Here is a 25,659-nt window from a genome sequence, read left to right on the forward strand (position 1 = left end):
GTAAGTTCATTGGTAGGGAGGCCCTGAAGGCACACAAAATATCCTCAGGTTTCAACAGGATTCATTTCCTGAGAGTTGCACAATCTGTTAGTTGCAAATGAACAAAAACAGCATGTGGGAGAGGATCACAGAAACATCTGTGATGGGAGAGCAAGCAGGTGTGGGAAGAACGGCCACTAACTGGGCTTACTGACTCAGGGAGTGAGCAAGTCTGCTTAGCACTCCCAGCGCTGCTCAACTAGACCCAGCCCTTGATTGTTGAAGCTTGATGATGGGAGAAAAGGCACCCAGGAACATCCCATTCCCACGCAGAGAATATGCTTGCAGTCCTACCTCAGTCCCCAAATAGCCCTAGTATCCATAGCCCTGCAATGAAAATGTTCCTCACTTAATTATCTTTATTCCATTTTAGGATGTTTTATTTCCCATCATTTCTGCATTGATGTTTCTACAGAACCATTTTACTTCACTGTAACTTTTCTGCGTATTTTCTACAACTGGTCTCTGGTCACTTTCTTTTCCAGCAAAGAGAATTAATCTTGTTTTTCACCACTTTGGACATAATTTTCCTCTGAAATCCCTGGAGATCTGGGTGTTATATAGATTTGAATTTCCATTCTGGTAGGCTCAGAGATGCTGTCAACATCCTTGATTGTGAATAATGGATGGGTTTTGTATTGCATCACAATTATTTCTAATTTCATATATTCCAAATAGGAAGAGCACATTTTAACAAAAAACGAATAATTTTCATGCAGATTACATGTAATTTTTTCCATAATAATACAATTTCTCAACTTATTATTAACCTCCACATTATCCTTCCAAATACTGGCTACACATTTTCGTGCTAAAGATAACACTAGACGTAAAAATGCAATTTGAAATTTATCCAACCCTACTCCTTTCAAAGAAACCATATATCCCAACAAAAAGATTGTTGGGTCTAATGGTAAATTAATCTTAAATAAATTTTCCAAAATCAACCTAATTCCTTCCCAAAATGGTTGTACTTTAAAACAAGACCAAACAGCATGTAAAAAAAGTTCCAGTACATAGTCCACATCTAAAACAAGAATCCGAATTACTAAATCCATATTTTTTTCAATTTCTCTGGAGTCAAATATAACTGATGTAAAAAAAAAATTATAATTAACCATTCCATAATGTACATCCGTCACTTTAGTTACACTATCATAACACATAACCTCCCAATTACCTTTTGGAAAAATATAGGTTAAATCACTTTCCCATTTAAGCCTAGATTTCTCCCATTCCAGTTTATCCATACTATCCTGTAACAATTGGTACATATCTGAAATATAACCTTTCTTAGGTACAGAAGAAATCAAAGACTCAAATTTGTCAACATGGGTAAATTCATCTCTTCGCCATAATTTTCTTTTATCAAAGCTCAACAGAGCTTTGACACAAACAGAGAATTTACAGATATATCAAATTTCTTCCTCAATTGAATAAAAGAAAGAAATTGGCCTTCTTCAAAACAGTCCTGAATTATCTTTATGCCCTAAGAATTCCATCTCTTTAAATGGTTATTAAACATTGAAAAAGGAATAAGCTGGTTATGATATAATGAGGTTTGAATTGGTAATTTACCCTTTGATCCTAAAACCCTATTTCTTTTAACCCATATCCTTAACAAATGTTTTAATACCGGCATATTACATTCCCGCAATAAATCCACATTCCATTTAAATATAAATTGATGTATCTCAACTTCAGATATACAAGCCATTTCCACCTTTGCCCAACTTGGAGGTTGGTCCACATCCATCTATCTGCTAACAAATTTCAACTGAGCTACATCATAATAATTTTGAAAGTGAGATAACTGCAATCCACCTAAAGCATATTTCCATGTAAGTTTATGTAAAGCTACTCGGGCTAATTTTCCTTTCCATAAAAACTCCCACACTGCCCTATTCAGGTCCTGAAAAAAACCCTTTGAAAGTAAACATAGTTTCGACTGAAACAAATATTGAATTTTAGGAAAAATATTCATTTTAATACAATTTACTCGACTAATTAATGTTAACGGCAAATCTTTCCATTTAATCAAATTCATTTTAATCCTTTTTAATGAAGGGATATAATGTAGTCTGTGTTTACTACCACTCCCAAATATTTAATTCTATCTGACCACTTCAATAACACTTTTATATTCTGAATAATCTCCATCCCCAACTAGCAATATTTCACTCTTATTCCAATTTATTTTATATCCAGATAACTCTCCAAATTTTAACAAACAATCTTGTAAATATTTTAAAGACTGTTCCGGTTCTGTCAAATATACCAGCACATCATCCGCAAATAAATTAATCTTATATTCATCCTCCCCAATTTTCATTCCTTTAATCTTATCATTCTGTCTTATTGTCTTAGCTAACTGTTCAATAGCCAATGCAAATAAGGCTGGTGACAATGGACAACCTTGTCGAGTCAAATGCGTTGTTAAATGATAAGGAAATTTGACCATTTGACACCACCCTAGCAGTTGGATTTGTATATAAGGCCTTAACCCAGCCTATAAAATAAGGGCCAAAGTTAAACTTCTCTAACACCTTAAACAAAAAATTCCACTCAACCGCAATACTTCCTGGCGGTCCGGGAGTGTGCAGTGTAGTGTCAGAAGACGAACCTGCGCAGTTGGTGACTTTGCCAGGCATGCGCGGAGCGTCGCAGGTCCAGGAACTACTGGACAAGGTGTGGGCTGTGGGGCGGCGGGCTGACGAGGTCGGCATGCTGTCGATGGGTGTCCAGACTCACAGCTGAACTGGAAGAGGACCTATGATGTTAGAGGAGGAAGAAAGATCAACATTACAGGAACTTACACAGGAAGAAATGGGGACTGAGATTAGAGAAGGTAGGCCTCAAAGTGAGGTAATGGAACCTGGACTGGATTCTGTGTTCACAATTTTGGAAGGGATTGCTCATCAAATGGAAAATATGTCAGTACAGATGTCTACTCATCTGACTCAAGGATTTACAGAGATGAGAACTAAAATGACTACTATATGTGAAGAAATTACTTGTGTGAAGCAAGATATTAATGTAGTTAAAAGTGATATTAGTAGGTGTATAAAATCAGTGGACACTGTACAAGATAACTTTAAAAAAATTGAAGAAGCTTTTTTTGAATGTAAGAACCAAGTGGAGCGTAATAGAGAAAAAATAGAAAAAGTGGAGGATTCATTCATGGATTGGGGGATCCAGAAGAAGGAATTAATGAAGAAGATTGATTCATTAGAAAATCAGAGTCGAAGAAATAATGTAAAAATAGTAGGTCTTCCAGAAGATATAGAAGGTTCTGATCCAGTAAAGTTTTTTAAGAAATGGATTCCTGAGGTGTTGGGCAAGGAATTTTTTCCAGATGGCCTGGAGTTAGATTGAGCACATAGAACACTAAGGAAGAAACTATTTCCAGACCAACCACCATGAGCAGTTTTGATTCGCTGTTTGAAATATCAAGACAGAAATTATATTACAAATGGCAGTGCAGAAAGCACGACAGAATCAGGCTCCAATGATAATCCAGAATAATAGGGTGTTTTTTTATGCGGATTTGAGTCAAGAAATTATTAGAAGGTGCCGAGAATTTAGTTCAGCTAAAGAAGTATTGTGGCAAAAGGGATATAAATTTGCCTTTCGTTATCAGGCCATGTTGAAAGTTTTTTATGGGATCTTTCAATCTCAATTCTTTAAAAATGATCAAGCTGCATTAATTTTTGCTAATTCATTGCCAGATCTATGAGGGAATGGAAGATCGTCACCATTGTCAACTAAGAGGAGGGTAAATGGCAACGGAAATGGGAAGAATGGAAAACTTGGAAAGAATGGGAAGAAAGTTGAATTGGCGCAAAGTCTTCTTGATATTGAAGATCCGGAACAATCATTGGGACTGGAATCATTGGGTTGATTATTTTTGTTTCAGTACTTTGTGAAAGTCTGACTGGGGGGGTGCCACTAGTGGGTTTTTGCCACACCCAGATTTTTAGGAGGCTACTCCTTTTTTAGTAGTTTGTTTTGGGGACTTAGGTTTTTTCTCCTTTTTTTGGAATTTTTACATGGGGGGTTAGAATATTAAGGGAATTAGAAGGGGAGCATTATTTTATAGTAGTGGAATATATTATTAGATTAAGAAATTTCTAATTTGAATTTTGCAACTTTTAATGTTCAGGGTTTGAATAATCCAATTAAGCATAAACGAGTTTTGGCTTATATAAGAAAAATGAAAGTTGATATTTCTTTTTTGCAAGAAACACATTTGACTGAAAAAGAACATTTTGAAATTGAAGAGAGAGTGGGTTGGTCATGTATTTTCTTCTTCTTTTAATTCTAAAGCGAAGGTGTAGCGATTTTAATTCATAAGAAATTACTGTTTGAATTGGAATCGTTTGAAGGAAATGCTGGGAGGGTTTTGATGGTTAATTGTAAAATTTTTGCTGAATTGTGGACTTTATTAAATATTTATGCACCTAATATAGATGATGAACAGTTTATGTCAGAGGATTTTTTTTATTGTTTAATCAGGCCAATAATAATATTTTGATCAGGGGAGATTTTAATTATGTTTTGGATCCTTTATTGGACAGATCTCCTAAAAGTACGAGGAAATCAAAGGTGGCATACAAATAGGAGCTTTGATGAAGGATTTGAATTTGGTTGATGTTTGGAGGAGAGTAAACCCTACAGAGAAAGACTTCTTTTCATTCCTCTAGACATGATTCCTTTTCTAGAATAGATTTTTTTGGTTTCAGCACATCTGCAAGGTAGAGTATTACAGGTTGAGTATAAAAGTCGGGTTATATCGGATCATTCTATGTTATTTTTTTCCTGTGTAGGTTCAGAAGTAGTACAATCATCTTATAGATGGAGTTTTAATACAATGCTATTGAAGAAACCGGAGTTTATTACTTTTGTTAAGGAGCAGATTAGTACGTAGTACTAATGAAGCATCTACTTCATCAATCTAAGCAACGTTATTACAAACTGGGTGAGCGAGCTCACAAGGTATTAGCATGGCAATTACTATCGAATCCTATTTATCTAAATTAAACTTGCCTGTTTTAGGGGAGGATGAGGCTAAAGAATTGGAAGCTTCATTTACAGATTTTGAGATTAAAGAGGCTATGCAAGAGATGCCAAATGGAAAGTCGCCAGAAGATGATGGATTTTCTGTTGAACTTTAGAAAGTATTTTATGAAGATTTATCCTCTATATTTGGAGATGTGTTGCAGCAAGTAACAGAGGAGCAGTTGTTACCAGAATCTTGTTTAAGTGCTATAATTAGTGTGATTCCTAAGAAAGATAGGGATCCATTGAAAGTATCTTCGTATAGACCTATTTCTTTATTAAATGTAGATTATAAAATTATAGCGAAGGTGTTAGCGAATAGACTTGCCAAAAATTTACCTCAGTTGATACATATAGATCGAACAAGTTTTATTAAAAATAGAAATGTGTCTGATAATATTCTTAGATTGATAACATTAGTCAATGTATTTAGACAGCAACCCGACCATTGCGCTGCATGCAGAAACAGCATGGTTTGTATCTAAGGCAACAGCAACAGTAGGTATTTCCCTGCCACTGCCACCTGCAGATGCCCCGGTGCTGCAACTGTTGTATCTGTGGAATCTTCGCCAAGTAAACTCCAGAGCAGACTGTACCAGCAACTCTCCAGCAGCCTCATTAAGGGCTGCAGGTAGATCCTCCAACAGTACCCTATTTCAGCCACTGGTGAATGGCATAACAATGCCCACAAGGCAGCATTGCCAGTTTGCACGTTCTATCAACATAACTCCAATCATTATGCAGAGATCAGACCACATCCATTGCCAGGATGTTGGCAAAAGGCAGTGTAGGCAATAGACTAAACATGCTTTCAGAAGCCCAAAATATCCACACTAAATAAGCTATCAAGTTCATCATTGTGGTATTTAAAGCAAATATTTAATCAAATACTCTATAATCAAAAGCAAACTCTCTTTCAGCTTGTTTCTTCCATACCACATGGAAGGAAATGCCACAGAAATGCTCAAATCTCCCTCCATGGAAAGAGTTGGAAAAAGTTTGATAACCTGGCAAAGCAAGATTTACTTCATTCTAACTTTTCTGAATATTTTCTACAACTGCTCTCCAGTCACTGTCCTTTCAAGCAAAGGGAACTGATCTTGTTTTTCACCACTTTACATATAATTTGACTCTGAAATAATTGGAGATCTGGGTGGTATATGATTTGAATTTTCATTCCAGTAGGGTCAGAGAGGATGCACAGGCTGGATTTTTTGTGTTGCAATTATTTACTCACTGAAGTAGGAGCAGGATCATCTACTACATGCTGATTCTCAGTTAGATTTAGGAGTGATGGGGAAAATCATTTCCTGTATCTAATCTGTAATTTGATTTTTTTTTGGAATATTTTATAAATTTTCAAACTCAAACTCAGTTTTCAGTAATCAATCAAAGATTAGAGTTGTCAATTATATACAAAATTTGCCGTTGAGTCCGAGCCATTGTCCCCTCTCCCCACACTCAACAAACCACAGTTACGCACAACATTCAAGATGCCCACTGCAAAGGTGGGGAACACATCAGGGATTTGTCACAGCCTGACACCCAGCACCCAGGCTGGTACATTTTTCTTGACTTGATTGGGATGGAATGGGCCCCGTCCCTCAGTAGGGGGAGGCAGGGTGGTGAGGCACACAGATCCCCACTATAACTGTGTTCATATAAAATTTAAATATGGTTGCCAAGTTTTTTAGGAAAATGTTATTTTTTTTCCCTCAATTTTCTCCAGGGGAACACAGCTTTGCATTTCCAGATTGCAGCACACAATGCCCAAGTGAGAGTCAGATTTCCAGGTAACTGCTATGCACTTCTTGGCCACTGCCAATGTGATCATTACAAATTGGATTTGGAATTTGGACAGCTTCATCTTAAGCCTTCATATTTCCCACCAGGAACAGCTCTGGGTCCTGTGAGAATTCTTTACCTATGATTTTTTTTTCTAGGACTTAGCCTATTTCCACCAAGAAGGACTTTTGATTATATTTGATTAAATTTATACTTTTAAATACCACAACAATTTAATTGATAGCTTATTTAGTGGTCGACGGATATTTTAGAATTAAAATCAAGTGATTCAGGGCAATATTTTGCATACTGATTGTGGTGATACCACCACTACACTGGCTGCACTCATACCAGCCTACTGCAGGGGCAACCATTGTACCTGGAAGTAGCCAACCTGGGAGGTTGGCCTCACCTGCCTGCTGTTAATCACTGTTTCATCTAAAGATTAGAGTCGGCCCCTTTGGGGACAGTCAGACACATGGAGCCAGCAAAGATACTAAGACTGGTGTATACAAGTTTAAGCTAATTAAAGCCTGTTGTACAGTCTGTGGACTTTGCTTCAGAATTATTCACACAGCAGCGCTCACACTGTTGGAATTTTTTTGCATGAGAAACTAGTGAAGGTTGATGGTCAGGGTATGGTTCACAACTCTTATAAAACAAATCTTTCAATTTAATTTAATCACCTGGATATGCTTCCCATGCCCTTATCATATAGTTGAGGTGAGCTATTTAAATATGGGAGAGCACTGCAAACTGTCTAGCAGTTTGCTAGGATCACACAAGCAAGTTTTACCTCAATGAATGTTTTGTCATTTGTTTAATGCATCAAGATGTGTGAGAGATTCTGGGCACAGTAGCATTACTACTTTAGCAACCTGAATTGATTATATGGACACAAGTTCAAATTCTAAATTGGAACATATAAGGAGACTACAAATGCAGGAAGCTGAAGCTGGAGGAACTCAATGGGTCAAGCAACATCTGTGAGGGGGAAAAGGTTTTTTGGTCAATTCCCTGAACCAGTTCTGGTTGCTGCTCACATCAACTCCAGCCTGTCAGCTGGGTTTGATCCACTTCTTGCTTTTCCAGATGAATTAACAGGAGTGGAATCAAGCTGCGTAACAACTTGTCCACTTTCCTCTGATTCATAATGCAGCACTCAGTCATCATGAAATATTCTATCTTTCAATACCATTCAGCATAGAGGAAGCTGAAATGAAAGTTGCATAAAACTGAGATTCAGATGCAGGGATCCCTAATTTCAATCCAATATTACATTGCAGAATGATAGACTTGGCAACTTGGATTTTAAAATATGTTTTCCCATACATTACTGTTCCTTTCCCTTTCATCATTCAAAAAGAAGTCATTTTCTAGTCAGAAAGATGCAGTAAAACTTTGGTTTTATGGCTCTAAGACATTATACATCTCTCAAGATGTATTTTTAGAAGGAGTCGCGTGATGGAGTAGTGGCCGGTCGGGAAAACCAGCCCTCACTAGAACAAAAGGAAAAAAGTTAGGAAAAGACAAAGCACAACAAAAATAAAATATAAGAAATAGAAGATAAAGTTACAGAGAAGAGAAAGAAGATGGCTCCCAAGAAGGAGAAAGTAAAAACAACCAAAAAAAAAAGTCACCGGAGAAGAAAGAAGAAGGGCTTACCTGCACGAATAAACAGGTAGCGAAGAGCACCCGATCCCCAAGGTTGGTGCCTGCCCTGCGGAGTCATGACCTCCCGACTGGTGGACTTCAAAAATGGCTCTCAGAGCCAAACAAAAGTGCGTAATCAAAGGAAGAAGAGGACATCGATGGGAAGGGTCTCAGCCACAGCGCAAACAGCCGAGGGATGTCCAACACCAGGGCGCTCAGTTGGAAGATGAGGAAGGCGGCAGAGGAGGGAGTGAAGAAACAGACAAGGGAGAAAGACGGAGGGGTGACCAACAAGATGATCAACAGCAGGAGGCCCGACAGATGAGCAGCCCAGGAGGAGAGGACCAACAGCAAGAGGCCCAGCAAGAGGAGGCCCGACAAAGAGATAGAAACAGCTCATCAGGAAAAACAGAAGAGACTCAGACACAAAGAAGAGAAGAAGAAGACACAAACACAGGTACAGACACAGAAGAAGAGGAAGAAAAAGACCAAGATCTTCACAGAAGACAAAAAAAATACAAAACATTACAAACGTATAAGGTGGAGAAGAATATAATGAAAACAAAGCAAAAGTATTACGAACTGGGAGAAAAAAAAAACACATAAAATATTAACCTGGCAGCTTAAAACAGAACAAGGTAAAAGAACTGTATTGGCATCAAGGAAAAAGGATAAACAAATTACATATAACCCAACAGAGATTAATGAAAGCTTTAAAGAATTTTATGAACAATTATACCAAACTGAGAATGAGGCGAAAGATGATAAAATAGAGGAATTTTTAGCTAAAATTGAACTGCCGAAATTGTAAGAAGAGGAACAAAACAAACTAATAAAACCATTTGAAATAGAAGAAGTACAGGATATATTAAAAAAGCTGCCAAGCAATAAAACACCAGGAGAGGATGGATTCCCAATAGAATTTTATAAAACATTTAAAGAGTTATTAATTCCTCCTCTCCTGGAAGTAATGAACCAGGTAGAAGAAACACAAAATTTGCCAGATTCATGTAAGACAGCAATAATTACAGTAATACCAAAGATGGGGAAGGATCCATTAACACCAGCATCATATAGACCAATATCTCTACTTAACTCAAATTATAAGATAATAGCAAAATTAATAGCAAACAGATTGGCTGATTGTGTACCAAAAATAGTAAAACAAGATCAAACTGGATTTATTAAGAAAAGACGGATAGCAGACAATATCTGTAAACTTATTAATCTAATTTATGCAGTTCAAGGAAATAAGAAACCAACAGTGGCTGTTGCTTAAGACGCAGAAAAAGCCTTTGACAGAGTGGAGTGGAACTACTTATTTAAAGTATTACAGAAATTCAATCTACCAGAAAAATATATAAATTGGATTAAAGCATTGTATTATGGACCATTGGCGAAGGTAGCAGTAAATGGATATGTATTGAATCAATTTAAATTAAGTAGGTTAACTAGACAGGGATGTCCATTATCCCCCTCATTGTTTGCCTTAGCAATAGAACCTTTGACAGAACTGATAAGAATAGAAAATAAAATAAAAGGGATAAAAATAAAGGAGAAGGAATATAAAATAAGCTTACTTGCAGATGACATCATAGTATACCTAACAAAACCTGAGATATCAATAAAAGAATTACAAAAGAAATTGAAGGAATATGGAGAAATATCGGGGTACAAGATCAACACAAATAAAAGTGAAGTAATGCCAATGAGTAACGCAGATTATACAGAATTTAAAAAAGAATCATCATTTAAATGGCAAGCACGAGCAATCCAATACCTAGGTATCAGTTTAGATAATAACTTAAGCTAAATTATCAGCCATTAATAAAGAAATTGCAGGAAGACTTAGAACATTGGAAAGAATTATCAGGGAGGGTAAACTGCATTAAAATGAACGTGTTCCCAAGAATACAATACAATACTTATTTCAAACGTTACCAATTCCCTTAACAGAATTTTTTTTTTAATGAACCAAAGATAATAATAAGGAAATTCTTGTGGAAAGGGAGGAAACCCAGGGTAGCGTTAGATAAATTAACAGAGAGGTATAACCAAAGTGGTTTGCAGTTACCAAACTTTAGAAATTATTATAGAGCCACACAATAAAGGTATTTATCAGATTTTTACCAAACAAGGGAAAAACCAGACTGGACTAAGATAGAACTAGATAAAATAGGGGAGAAGGTACTTGGGACAAGTGGGATGAAAAGTTGGTGCAATATAAAAGCTCACAAATATTGCATCATTTACTTAATACATGGAAGAAGATCCACTTAGAAAGGAAAAAAACAAATTACCAAATAACAAAATTATTATTGATGCAAAATCCACTAATCTCTTTTACAATAGATAACCTTTCCTTTAGAGAATGGGAGCAAAAAGAAATCAAAAGAATAGAAAATTGTTTTTTGGGAAATAATTTAATAACATTTGAACAGTTGAAGTACAAATATAGAATAACTCATGGCACAATGTTTGCATATTATCAACTGAAAGCTTATTTAAAGGATAAATTGGGAAGCAGATTGAGATTACCTGAAGGAAACAGCTTTGAATATGTGATTACAGACACAATGATAATTAAAAGATTTATAATGAACATGAACATTAAAGCTGCAAGATAAGGAAAATTATGAAATAAACTATAATAAACTATAAACCTAAACAGAAATGAGAAAAGGATTTAAACATAAAGATAAAAAATGAAGTATGGGAAAAGTTATGTTCTGGAACTATGAAGAATACAATAAACACAAGTTTACGTATGATACAGTATAATTGGTTACACAGAATATATATCACTCCTCAAAAATTAAAAGAATGGAATTCAACATTATTGGATAGACGTTTTCGTTGTAAGAAGGAAATGGGAACAACAGTACATGCAATTTGGGCATATACGAAAGTGAATATGTTTTGGGAAGAACTAAATCAAATATTAAATAAAATCACAAAAAATCCAGAGATCTTTCATTTAAGTAACATAAGAAGTAACAAATTAGGCCTCAAATTGGATAAAGTGCAAAAAAAGGATTCATTATGATAGTCTTAGCAGTAGCAAAAAAATGTACAATGTTAACTTGGAAAATGGAAGCGAGCATGAGAATCAGCAATGGTACATGGAAATGAATAAATGTATTCCATTGGAAAAAAATAACATATAATTTAAAAAATAAAGTCACATTGTTTGAACAAATTTGGGAACCGTACATGGAACATAACAGAGAGGGCTTGCCTAGGACCTCCACCCACTAAAATGATAATGATAAGAAGACAAAATGACTTGATCCAGTGTGTAACAAATAGATTATGCATTTTTCTTGTTTATTTTCCTTTGTGTGAAGATATTGTTTTATGGTTTTATTGTATTATATATGTTGAATATTTATGGGTTTTGGAGGGGGGTGAGGAGGGAGGGAAAGGGGGGAAAAAAGGGAGAAAATCCCACTGCGTATATTTAATGAGAAATGTTTGTACATATTTTGGTTAATATGGTTCACAGTGTGAAAAAAAATTATTAAAAAAGATGTATTTTTAAAATTATCTATACAATGGTATTAATGATATTGGTATTTATTCCAAGGGCAACCCTTGCAAACATTTTGCCATTTTGTATGTTATAAAGACAAGGTCAGGTAAAAGATTAGATGATTTAAGCTCTCAATAGGTTAATATTAAACCATTACTGCCCACTTTAATTATATCAATGTACATACACCAACTCTGTTGATAGTTATTAACAGAAATTAATGTGTTAAATAAGTATTGCTAGCTGGTTCTGTACATTACTAAACTAATGTTATTCATCCATCTGATGTTCTAAAGTTTATAGATTCATGACCTAATCCAGAAACAGCAGAAGTTCTAGCTTCACACTTTAGCACTATGCAACTGCCTTTCCTATAAGATGTTAAACCGCAGATCCATCTACTTATTTTGATTCCTGATGAAGGGTTCCACCCTGAAATGTCGACTGTCTATTTCTTTCCATAGATGCTGCCTGACCTGCTGAGTTCCTCCAGCATTTCATGTGTTGTTCCGTTTACTTTCTCAGGTAATATAAATTATGTTCTGTAAAGCCAAAGAATTTGCCTTATTTTCCAAAATAGTATTTAGCCATCAATTGATGTAATTTATCTCATCAATATTTCTGGGAGTTTCCTCTTCTCAAGTTGGCTTCCAAAAATCACTGCTGCATTTTCATATGAAATGGTTTCCACAGATACTTCAATTGCTCACATCTTCAATGGCAAACATCAACACTCATTCAGCCACAGTGGAGAGCTCTGTTATAGGAAGGAGCATAGATGATGCACACAGCAAATTTGTGGAGAGCAAATGCAGCTCAAAATGTAAGAGATATAAAATGCTGAGTAGAGGAAAATACTGAAAGCCTTAAATCATGAGCTTGCAAATTTGTATCTTGTGGTTGTGATATTTCTCCATTTGTAAGGAGAATTGGAGAACTAAAGGTTCTATTTAAAGAAATCTACTCAGTGCCTTGGCAAGTAGCACCACAAAACAATTGCTCGTCTACTGCTGTGTGCTATTGAAATACTGTTAAGCAGGGATTGAAAGATAGTAGTTAGTTTGTAAACAGCAAACGATGCAACCATGGTAAATAGCAGAGCACATAAATATGCGTTGTTGATCAAATGAGCTGCTTTGTCCTTGATTTTGAGTGTAACAAAGGTTGTTGTGGCTGCAACAATAGAGAGTATTCTGCTGTATTCCTGAATTGAGGTGATAAAGAAATGAGGAGGTGGGCCATTTGTCACGCTCAGGCGATTGTGATCGCGGGACCGTTGGAGTAAGAGGAAGAGCAACAGACTCAGGAGAGTGGTGAATGTAGGATCCAGCCTAAGTGAGTGTGATTTTATAAAAGAGCGCGGAGGGCAACTGAAGGGTTAAACAGACTGTTGATCTGTGGGAGTGAGTACTTGAGATAATTGGCAGGAACAAATAAAAGAGGGGAAGCTGAAGAGGAGTGGCCCAGTGAAGGAGTGGAGCTTTGATTCAGGAGGGTTCAATGAGCTGAGGACAAGCTTGCTTCCAGTGAGGTAAAGTGATTTAATCCTTTAATTAAATTAGGATTAGGTAATTGAGTCAGCTTGGGCAGTGGATTGCTTTTATTGTGGGAATGTGGGAAATCTAGGACAGCATAATTGTCCTGTGATTAACTACATCTGCAAGAGGTGCATCTAGCTGCAACTCCTGACAAACTGAGTTAGAAAACTGGAGCTAGATGAAATAGAAAGACAAGTTTAGGGTGTGGATTGGCACGTAGGATTACAACATTATTGCTATTAGTGAGACTTGGTTGCAGGAGGGCCCAGATTGACAGCTCATTGTTCCGGGGTTCTGTTATTTTAGGCATGATAGAGGGGGATCGATGAAAGGGGAGGAGTAGTATTGCTAGTCAGGGAAAATATCACAGCTGTGCTTAAACAAGGCAACTCAGAGGGCTTGTCTACATACGCCATACATGTGGAGCTGAGGAACAGGAAAGATGTGATCACACTGATAGGATTGTATTATAGACTGCCCAATAGTCAGAGAATTGGAGAAGCAAATCTGTAGAGAGATAGCAGACAGTTGCAGGAAACGTAAGGTTGTGATAGTAGGAGATTTTAACTTTCCACATGTTGACTGGGACTTCCATACAGCAAAGGGCTTGGATGGCTTGGAGTTTTTCAAATGTATTCAGGAAAGTTTTTGAAATCAATATATAGAGGTACCAACAAGAGAGGATGCAATACTTGATCTCCTATTAGGGAACCAGGTGGATCGGATGCCAGAAGTAGATATAAGTGAACGCTTTGGGTCCAGTGCCATAATGTGATTAGTTTCAAGTTATTTATGGATAAGGATAGGTCTGGTCCTCAAGTTGAGATTCTAAATTTTATGGAAATGGGAAAGGATCTAGGAAGAGTGGATTGAGATAAGTTATTTTCAGACAACGATGTGTTCAGTAAGTGGAAGGCCTTTAAAGGCAACATTTGAGAGTGCAGAGTTTGCATGTTACTGCCAGGATTAAAGGCAAAGTTAACAGGCAGGTTTTCAAGGATCTGGTTAAGAAGAGAGAAGGGTATAGATGTTATAGGCAACAGTAAGGAGAAAATGAGGTACTAGAAGAGTATAGAAAATCATTAAGAAGGAAATCAGAAAGGCAAAAACAAGACATGATGTTGCTTTGACAGATAATGTGAAGGTAAATACAAAGGGTTTCTACATGTATGTAAAGAGTAAAAGGATAGTGAGGGACAAAATTTGTCCCATAGAAGATGGGAGTAGTAGTCGTCTATGAGTGGAGCCTCACGAGATGGGGGAGATCTTAAACAGTTTTTTTTAAAATCAGTATTTATTCAGGAAGGAAGGGAAACCAGCAGTAGTGTCATGGAACATATAGAGATTAAAGATGAGGAGGTGCTTTCTGCCTTACAGCGAATAAAAGTAGATAAATCTCCTGGGCCTGATGTGATATTCCTTCAGACCTTGAGGGAGATTAGTGTAGAAATTGCAGGGGCCATGGCAGATGTATTTAAAATGTCCTTAGCCACAGATTAGGTGCCGGAAAATTGGAAGATAGCAGGGGGTTGTCAGCCAGACCATCAGTGTGGTTCCTGATGCCGACCTCTGAGGGAAGGAGAACAGTTTCTCATGTGGGGTGGCATTCATGACTCTGGGATGAAAAAGGTTACCATGGAGGGCTTGAAGGTGATCTTGTGCACTGGTGCAAGTTTCCCTGGACAGAGCACCAGATGGCCTCTTGAGCTTTCCGGCTGATACAAGATCTCATAATTGAATGTGAACAGTTCAATTCTCCTCCTCGTCATTTTTGATTTTTTTTTCCCCCTGCTGTTTATCGTTGAACATAAAAGTGATGGCTTTCTGGTTTGTCAGCAGGGTAAAGGGTTTGCCAGCCAAATAGTGCCTCCAGTGGTGCATCACATCCACTATACCCTGTGCCTCCTTCTCAATGGGTTAATGCCGGAGTTCAGGGCCCTGGAGGGTTCAGGAAAAGAATGCTATAGACCTGCCTGCTTGTTTCAGCATTGCAGCCAGGGCAAAGTCAGAAGCATTGCTCTCTACTTGGAAAGGGATGGACTCATCAATAGCATGCATGGGTGCCTTGACAATCTTTCCCTTAATGCCCTCAAATGCCTCTCGGGGCTCTTCTGATGGAAGAAAGGTGGTTGTTTTTAACCAGAGGGTGGGCTTAATGTAGTTGGGGATCCACTGGGCGTAGTATGAGAAGAAACCCAGGACACCTTTTTAAAGCCTTGGGATTCTGGAGCAGTGGGAGTTCGAGCATGTGCTCAGGGTCGGGGGCAATGACACCATGTTTTACCACGTACCCTGTGGTACTGAACACACATTTTCTGATTATATGCCAAGTTCAAGGTTTTTGTGATGGCTAGAAACTTTTGCAGGTTCTCATTGTGTTCGTCTTGGATACTGCTGCAGATGGTGACCTTATCCCGATACGTGGTTTTTAATTGTTATCCACCATGTGGTCCATTTCACTTTGGAACACTGACACTCCATTCGTGAAACTGAATGAGACCTGCAGAAAATGGTAAAGGTGGCCAGTTGGCCTCAAACGCCATGTATGGATGGTCCTCTGCATGGATCAGGATCTGGTGGTAGGTGAACTTGAGGTCTATGGTGGAGAGCACCCGCAACTGGGCAATCTTGATCAATATGTCAGCTGAGATCTCGTGGTGCCTCATGAAGGCCTCAGGTAGTGTAGCCACAAATTGAATTTAATGGAGGCCTCTGGTTCTTTGGGATTAGTCTCCATTTTCTCCACTCCTATCACCTTGTTCATGGAAAAGTAAACAGGACAATAAATTGTAGCATGGTCAATAACCACAAGCAGACATGAAGCGCGTGCTCCAAGGCTTTAATGTCCTGAAACATCCAACACGTAACTACATGCTTCTGGCCTGGATCCAAGACTGGTACTGAGGGAGGAGACTAGGTCTCTCAGTCTTTATTGGGAAACTACAGGGAGGAGTTACCAGGTAGGAGGCAGGTCAGCCTGAGCAGTCCAGTGAAGTCCCCACCTACTGTGTTCTCCCACATGGTATGTCCATGATTTTAAGGGATTTGGAAAGATGAGGAGATTGTAAGGATTAATAGAGTTGTTATCGACATAGTAAACAACAACCTGCTAAGGACACTGAAGGTGGTTCCTGAGGAGCTAATAAATGAAGAGTTGCTGGAGCTAGAGCAAGAGTGAATAGATGAAGAAGAGGCAAGGAGGAAAGGAACCTGCAGAAAGAGAAGAACAGGTGCAGAAAGAGAAGAACAGGTGCAGAAAGAGAAGAACAGGTGCAGAAAGAGAAGAACAGGTGCAGAAAGAGAAGAACAGTTGCAGAAAGAGAAGAGCAGGTGCAGAAAGAGAAGAGCAGGTGCAGAAAGAGAAGAGCAGGTGCAGAAAGAGAAGAACAGTTGCAGAAAGAGAAGAGCAGGTGCAGAAAGAGAAGAGCAGGTGCAGAAAGAGAAGAGCAGGTGCAGAAAGAGAAGAGCAGGTGCAGAAAGAGAAGAGCAGGTGCAGAAAGAGAAGAGCAGGTGCAGAAAGAGAAGAGCAGGTGCAGAAAGAGAAGAGCAGGTGCAGAAAGAGAAGAGCAGGTGCAGAAAGAGAAGAGCAGGTGCAGAAAGAGAAGAGCAGGTGCAGAAAGAGAAGAGCAGGTGCAGAAAGAGAAGAGCAGGTGCAGAAAGAGAAGAGCAGGTGCAGAAAGAGAAGAGCAGGTGCAGAAAGAGAAGAGCAGGTGCAGAAAGAGAAGAGCAGGTGCAGAAAGAGAAGAGCAGGTGCAGAAAGAGAAGAGCAGGTGCAGAAAGAGAAGAGCAGGTGCAGAAAGAGAAGAGCAGGTGCAGAAAGAGAAGAGCAGGTGCAGAAAGAGAAGAGCAGGTGCAGAAAGAGAAGAGCAGGTGCAGAAAGAGAAGAGCAGGTGCAGAAAGAGAAGAGCAGGTGCAGAAAGAGAAGAGCAGGTGCAGAAAGAGAAGAGCAGGTGCAGAAAGAGAAGAGCAGGTGCAGAAAGAGAAGAGCAGGTGCAGAAAGAGAAGAGCAGGTGCAGAAAGAGAAGAGCAGGTGCAGAAAGAGAAGAGCAGGTGCAGAAAGAGAAGAGCAGGTGCAGAAAGAGAAGAGCAGGTGCAGAAAGAGAAGAGCAGGTGCAGAAAGAGAAGAGCAGGTGCAGAAAGAGAAGAGCAGGTGCAGAAAGAGAAGAGCAGGTGCAGAAAGAGAAGAGCAGGTGCAGAAAGCGAAGAGCAGGTGCAGAAAGCGAAGAACAGGTGCAGAAAGCGAAGAACAGGTGCAGAAAGAGGTTCACTGTTAAGGGATTCTTTGAAGACCTTAACAGCTTGCTGAAGAGATGAACCCAAACACTGAACGCTTTTCACTGATAGGAATAATCAAGCATGTAAAGAAATTTATGAAGAAAAAAACAAGTAGATCAAAGAACACTGGAAAATCTTCCAATAGAACACTGAGGAAATTGAGAACAGTGACGTGGATGATCCTGATCCTCTTTGTAAAATGTGTATGATATAGGTTAAGTGTTTACGTAAAAATTTTAAAAGTGAAAAAAACATTAGTTAAATTTAGCCTAAGTTCAGTATCCCATCTAGTTTTCCTACATATATACAGCAATATGGTGTTTGGACAATGTCCGGTTCGTATAATGCCCAATTTCACAGAACGTATCGTGGACATTAAGTGGTGCATACCTATATATATTTTTTCTTCGTCTTGATAAAGAGTTTCAGCTCAATATATTGACTGACCACTTCTGCCCATGGGTGCACTCTGACCTGCTGAGTTACTTCAGTAATTCTTTGTCCGACCTAGAAGCAACATTTGCAGGAACTGATTCATAAGGCCTCCCTTGGGTTGTGTCATATGCTGGGATTTGATAGCATACCATTTCATTTACAAACATTACATAGTGAATGGATGTGAAGGTCACCTGTACGCAGAATTTTAATGTAGCTATGTAGTAGTTTCAGGATACATTTGAAGCCATCTGTAGCATCAGCTGAGCAGAAATGCAATGATCTGGCAAGCAGATGACAGATATGCTGTTTGCTCAAAATTGATTTAACATTCACTTCTCAAATGGAGTTCCAGTATCAGTGTCAAAGGGCATATGAATTCCACAGAAAGGATTTCCAGAATTTGGTCGAGTCATCAATTAAACTGCGGTCATATATTCTCCACCTGACAATCTCATAAATGACATGAAATTTCCAGCTCCCCAGTGTACAGATTGCTTTTGAACATTGACATTTAACCAAGTAACCAAATGCCTGGTTTCATGAACACTGTTTTTTGTGATTTATTTTAAAGTAGCCCCTCATATTTTCCGACTTGCTGAGATGAAGGTAACTTCCCAGAAACAAGGCCTATCTGCAACAATGCACGTGAGTCCTCTGCAATTGCTACACCCTGGAGTATTCACAGGACAATGCTAGCACTATGAACATAGAAAAGCAGATGGCCATTTAGCCCCTCATTCAGAACAGGTCTCTACTGCATCTTTTAATCCTTTTATCCATCCTTGTTCTGTAACTCTCAATTGCTTTCCCTTTCCAAAATGTATCCATCACAGTACACTTGAAATCACAGCTAGATGGCTGATCGTCATCTTTGCACTGGAGTCTCCTATTAAAGGAGACAGTTTCTCTAAACATCTCATCAAATCCTTCATTTATCTCAGCCTGATCAATCCAAAATCTTCTATTTTTAAGGAAGACCTAGCTATTCAATGTTGCAAGTCCCTACTCTTTAATCTTATGAACATTGATATCATTCTGAAGCTACATTTAGAATGATGAAATGAATGCCCGGCAGCAAGGATTTTGTCCTAAGTAGAACACAGAAGTCTGTAGACATTGCGGATGAAGAAACTTGGATGTTTCTTGAGAAACTCAGCAGGTCAAACAGTGTACTTTATATAGCAAAGATAAAAGATACATAACTGACATTTTGGGCTTGAGCCCGTCATCAAGGTATGGAAAAATGTCGGCAGGTGTCTGACCAAAAAGTTAAGGGATGGGGAGAAGCATGGTCCCAAAGGCAGGTTATCTGCTTTACAATTCACATTTCAACAAGGCCCTCTTTGTTCCTATTGCGCATTTTGCCTCCAGGAGGATTTAAGATGACATCCACCTCTCAGATATGGTTTTAGTGGGGTTAATAACACCAGATCGAATGTTCTCAAATTCTTATTGGTGTTAATACAAGATGACAAGTGTGTAGACACATCAATTATATATTTTCCAGTTATGCAAACCTTCTAATTGTACACATTACTATATAAAATATACTTGACATTATTGCCAGGTATGAACTGATCTGTAAAAGCTTGTTGGGATACCTGATTAAACTTTTTGAATGTCAGAAACAGGGGAGTTATTAGCACAGACCAAAAACAAACAACCTGCTGGAGGAAATTATCAGGTAGAGCAGCCTCAGTGAGGGGTGGGGGGGTAGAATTCAAAACATTTTGGATCAAGACAGATGTGTCGTGGAAAGTGTGCTGACTAGCTGCATCACAACCAATACCCCTAAGCAGAAAGTCCTGCAAAAGGTAGAGGACAATGGGCAGTGCATCACAAGCAAAACTCTCCCCACCATCAAGAAAATCTACATGGAACCTGCCTTTGGAGAGCAGCAGCAATCATCAAGGATCCACACCATCCAGGACATGCTCTGTTCTCACTGCTGCCATTCAGAAAGAGGTAGAGGTTCCACAAGACTCATACCATCAGGTTCAGGAACAGTTGCTACCCCTCCACCATCAGACTCCTCAACAACAAACTCAAAGACTCATTTAAGGACTCTTATTTTGCATATTATTCATTACTGAATATTTTTTTCCTGTATTGCAATTTGTTTACATTTCTCTCTTTTGTATGTGTATTTGTTCTGTTTACATCCGGTACCGCACGGATGGCAGTCTCTTCAATCTGAGGCGCCTGCAAGCTCACACCAAGACACAAGAGAAACTTGTCCGTGAACTACTCTTTGCAGATGATGCCGCTTTAGTTGCCCATTCAGAGCCAGCTCTTCAGCGCTTGACGTCCTGCTTTGCGGAAACTGCCAAAATGTTTGGCCTGGAAGTCAGCCTGAAGAAAACTGAGGTCCTCCATCAGCCAGCTCCCCACCATGACTACCAGCCCCCCCACATCTCCATCGGGCACACAAAACTCAAAACGGTCAACCAGTTTACCTATCTCGGCTGCACCATTTCATCAGATGCAAGGATCGACAATGAGATAGACAACAGACTCGCCAAGGCAAATAGCGCCTTTTGAAGACTACACAAAAGAGTCTGGAAAAACAACCAACTGAAAAACCTCACAAAGATAAGCGTATACAGAGCCGTTGTCATACCCACACTCCTGTTCGGCTCCGAATCATGGGTCCTCTACCGGCACCACCTACGGCTCCTAGAACGCTTCCACCAGCGTTGTCTCCGCTCCATCCTCAACATCCATTGGAGCGCTCACACCCCTAACGTCGAGGTACTCGAGATGGCAGAGGTCGACAGCATCGAGTCCACGCTGCTGAAGATCCAGCTGCGCTGGATGGGTCACGTCTCCAGAATGGAGGACCATCGCCTTCCCAAGATCGTATTATATGGCGAGCTCTCCACTGGCCACCGTGACAGAGGTGCACCAAAGAAAAGGTACAAGGACTGCCTAAAGAAATCTCTTGGTGCCTGCCACATTGACCACCGCCAGTGGGCTGATAACGCCTCAAACCGTGCATCTTGGCGCCTCACAGTTTGGCGGGCAGCAGCCTCCTTTGAAGAAGACCGCAGAGCCCACCTCACTGACAAAAGGCAAAGGAGGAAAAACCCAACACCCAACCCCAACCAACCAATTTTCCCTTGCAACCGCTGCAATCGTGTCTGCCTGTCCCGCATCGGACTGGTCAGCCACAAACGAGCCTGCAGCTGACGTGGACTTTTTACCCCCTCCATAAATCTTCGTCCGCGAAGCCAAGCCAAAGAAGACAGGTACAATTTTTGCACTACTGATAAGTAGAAATTCTGCCTGGCCCACAGGAAAAGGAATCTCAGTGAACTATGTCATGTATGTAGTCTGACAATAAATCTGAACTTTGAAGACCCTTGTTTGGGACTGTAGCTTAGTACTTCTGATTAGATTGTCCAAGGATAGTTAAACAGGAACGTTGGGCACAAGGATGTTAATTGCTTTGCTACCTTGAGATTTGGGTGATAAGGGAAAGGGAAGATTCCACAGATGGCTGATGTGAGTGGTTCTACTGGTGTTACTGAAGAGAATAAAGTCCTCCCAGCTGACAGAGTACAGAGAGCAATGCAGAATGTGATCATCTGTCCAACACCCACACACCTATTGTCATATCACTGTCTGCATACTATCTTTGATTCAAGTATGCTTAAAAACCAATATACTGTATTTTCATGATAGCACTGGTCCTCTTGTCAGCCCTCTCCCATGCTTGCTTGATCAAATAAGGACTTACTATATCTATACCTTCAATATCCAAATGGTGATTGGATCCACAGCAAAGATAACATGCTTCTAAATTAGACTTGGTTTCAGAAAGAGTGCTTCTTTTGCATCTATACTGAAAAAAAATGGCTATTTTCATTTCTTGACACGTGATTTTTCACTCTTCTTTTTCTACTACCCCTCTTCAAATTTCGATTTTTTTTTTCTTATCAAGTACATCACTTCTCATTCATGGTGACTGGTCATGCCCTGGTGACCCAGGACAGCCAATTTTACCATGTCCTTCTTCACCCTTTGCCATAGTGTTCACTGCTGCCAGGTTCCCAAAAATACTTGCCCAGGTCGCAGCTGCTCTTAATCTTCTTTCCTACCTTGAAATGAAAAACAAATGTCAAAGACCCCATAGAAATCTGAACTCAAGGCTTCGGAAAGAGAAAAGAAACTTTAAGAGTGAATGCTGAAAACATTCAGCCGATTAGGTAGCACCTGTGGAAAAGGAAACTGAGTTAATATTTCTGGTTCTCAACCCTTCATCAGAACTGGAAAGAAGGGGAAAATAGTTCATAATAAGTTCCAGGAGGGATGGGTAGGGCAAAGAGAATATCTTTGATAGTTAAGACTGGATCTGCCACATTTTTAGATGCTTTTAAATTATTAAAGTGTTGCTGAGATTTTTATACAAGTTTTAGGAGTACGCAAGCTAATGACATTATTGTTTGTTAAATTTGGGGCATGTTGGATTCTAAGGGGGGGGGGGGGGGGAGAAGTGTTGTAATGTGAGCTGTTTTTAAAGTGAGGCTGGGAGGGGTTTACTTCCTGTCTGTCTTCTTTACTTCTGGTATGCCTTGTATATTAGCTTGGAGGCCATGCTGTGTGCAGTGCAAAAACAACAGAGGGAGAAGACAAGCCTGTGTGTGGGATGTATGGATTTGCTTCTCCATATAAAATGATTCTTTTGAGCTTGAAGTTGTTGATTGGTTCTTTCTCAAAGTAGGTTACCACAAGTCCCATGACTATAATGTGATTCAAAATATAACATGATAGAAGGGATAAAAATGATGAAGAGAGAAATCAAACTATCACACTATTGCTGTGTTCCTTTTCTATTGACAACTTGCCATATCCAAAGCTGTTATGGTTTCCTCAAAATTTTTTCAAGCAGTGTCCCACCAATTGGTATCGATTGCTGCTCAATTTGCAGCATTTGATAATTTCCTTTAAAGTGTATAAAAGCTAATATAATGGGTTTTGTAAGCTGTAGTGATCAATTGTCTTGAATATAATAACCTAAGAAAAAGGAGCAGGAATAGACCACCTGGCCCATTGAGCCTGTTCTGCCATTAAATTAATCATGGCTGATCTGGCTGTGGACTCAGCTCCACTTACCTGTCATTTCCCCATAAAACATAATTCCCCTACTATGCAAAATCTACCTGAAAAATAAAAGCACTATTTTAAATGGTTTAGGCATCATTTTTTTTTAAAAAGAAGCACAATCTGAGGGTGACAAATATCAATAAGCAGATTAGTTGTGTTTAATAGTCTACCTTTTTGAAGACTATAGATTTCCTTGTTTTAATCATAATGCCATCTAGAAATGGTAGATACAGTGAGAACGAAGGAATAGTTGCTTAAAAGGTTGGTGGAAATTTCTATTTTTGATAAGATTAGGCAATTATTTCCAGCAACTCCTGTGTTCTCCAATTTACAGTTCCAGCATTATTGTTTTACTCCCTCTCTGCTCTCATTCATCTCTCTTTATTTACATCTCAGATAGCCACTGATAAATACCTCACCATCCTCTGAAAATATGAAAAAAAAACTGCAAATGGTGGAAATTAAAACTAGAAACTGCTGGAAAATTTGGTAAGGCAGAGAGCATCTGTGGAAAGCGAAATGTATTTTGGGTCAAAATCCCTTCATCCCAACTTTTAACTTTGAGCAGAATCATCAACTTTGTTCTTTTTTTTCTCACAATGCTGAATGTGTTCACTATTCTCCTCAGCATTCTGTTCTTTCTCGCTCTCTACCATATTATCAACATCGCTTTGTTTTCCATTTCTGTAACTCAAAATGTAGTTGCTTTCAATCTTTTCCTGGTAGTGAACGATTAAATGTTTCTTTTTCCATAGCTGCTGCCTGCCCAGCTGAGTATCTGGTTTGCAAATGGCTGCAAAATGTTTTACTAGTTTCCTTGTTCATCATTCTTCAATATGATGAGTGCATTTTCAGTTTTTAATAGCCCACGTTCTCTTATTCTTGCCTCCCCAAACCAGAGGGATTGTTTTGTGCACATACCCAATGCATGGATCAATATGGTTGAAATTCAAAATTCAACTCTTCCAAACAAGTCAACAGTTTAGATTGATAATCCTAATGGATGGAGAGGTGGACCAATATTCATACCATTCAAGATTTCCCACTGCGGGAAGAGACGCTGTTCTTTGATCAAACATATAACTTTCAGATATACTCTTTATAATGTTTTTTTTTAATCCCTGATATTCAGTGAAACTTGCTATTTATTTAACCAAAAAAAATGCTTTATTTTATTTCAGAAACTATAAAGAACACAAAACAACTGTACATGTATTAATAAGACGAAGTCTTACAGCACTTCACTGCTCCGACTGAACAAGGTCGGCAATTAAGTTGCTTGATAAGGATCACAAAAAGAATGAATCAAATATCGAGCATTGTTTCACACTTTGTTTACAGTTTAAAATCCTGACTTAACAGCAAACCTCACTTACAGTGACAATTGTTAGCGCAAGTGTAACACAAATGTCTGCAGACACCGTGGTTGAAGTAAAAACACAATGTTGGAGAAACAGTGTACTTTATCTAGTAAAGATGACAGTACATAACCAAAATCTCCAAAGGCTTAAACCCTTCATCGAGGTATGGAAAAATGTTGGCAGATGCCCAAACAAAATGGTGGGGGGGGGGTAGGAGTAGGTGAAAAAGCATGGTCCCAAAGATAGGGGATAAGGGGGGGAAGGCACAGCAGCAAGCAGGGATGGCTCTAGGAATAGAGAGGGAAGGGGGTGGAGAGCTAGGAGAAAGAAGGAAAGGAGAATAGGTTACCATAAACCAGGGAAGTAGATGTTAATACCATCTGGTTGGAGGTGTCCAGATGGAAAATCAAGTGGTGTTTTTCTAATTTATGAGTAGTCTTGGTGGGATAGTACATGAGGTTATGGACAGACATGTGAGCATGGGAGTGGGATGCAGAATGGAAATGACTGAGAGATCCTTACAAGAGGAATGATCACATTTGATGAAGAGCTTTATCTTGACTTTGCATAAAACAGTTAATCCCAAATATGGACATGTAAGTACTCATTTTGATTGTAAGATAGACAATAATTGAGGCTGACAAGGCTCAATTAATGAGTAAAACGTTACACATCAGTGAAACAGGCCCTTCAGCCCATCATGTCCATCCTTAGCGACAAGCATTTGTTTACATTAATCCTGCACTAATCCCATTTTATTTCCTTCCCCCGCCTCCCCCCTCCCCACAATCTTCCTATCCCTTCACTCCACTAATCTACTTTTCATAGACATGCTAGGAGTAATTTATACTGGCCATTTAACCAAACAACCTCC

General features: G+C 39.0%; 1 long non-coding RNA gene across 1 annotated transcript in view; it reads right to left on the bottom strand.

The window, feature by feature from the left end:
• Positions 1-429: 429 nt before the first annotated feature.
• Positions 430-25,659, bottom strand: part of LOC138737659 (uncharacterized) — a 48,681-nt gene continuing 23,451 nt past the window's right edge. Inside the window, exons 3-4 of the long non-coding RNA XR_011341117.1 lie at positions 2,663-2,809; positions 430-647 (exon numbers count right to left, since the gene is read on the bottom strand). This is a non-coding gene — a long non-coding RNA (uncharacterized lncRNA). The remainder of the gene's footprint in view (positions 648-2,662; positions 2,810-25,659) is intronic.

The sequence above is a fragment of the Narcine bancroftii genome, chromosome 6 (assembly GCF_036971445.1).
Source record: "Narcine bancroftii isolate sNarBan1 chromosome 6, sNarBan1.hap1, whole genome shotgun sequence".
Taxonomy (NCBI): Eukaryota; Metazoa; Chordata; class Chondrichthyes; order Torpediniformes; family Narcinidae; genus Narcine; species Narcine bancroftii.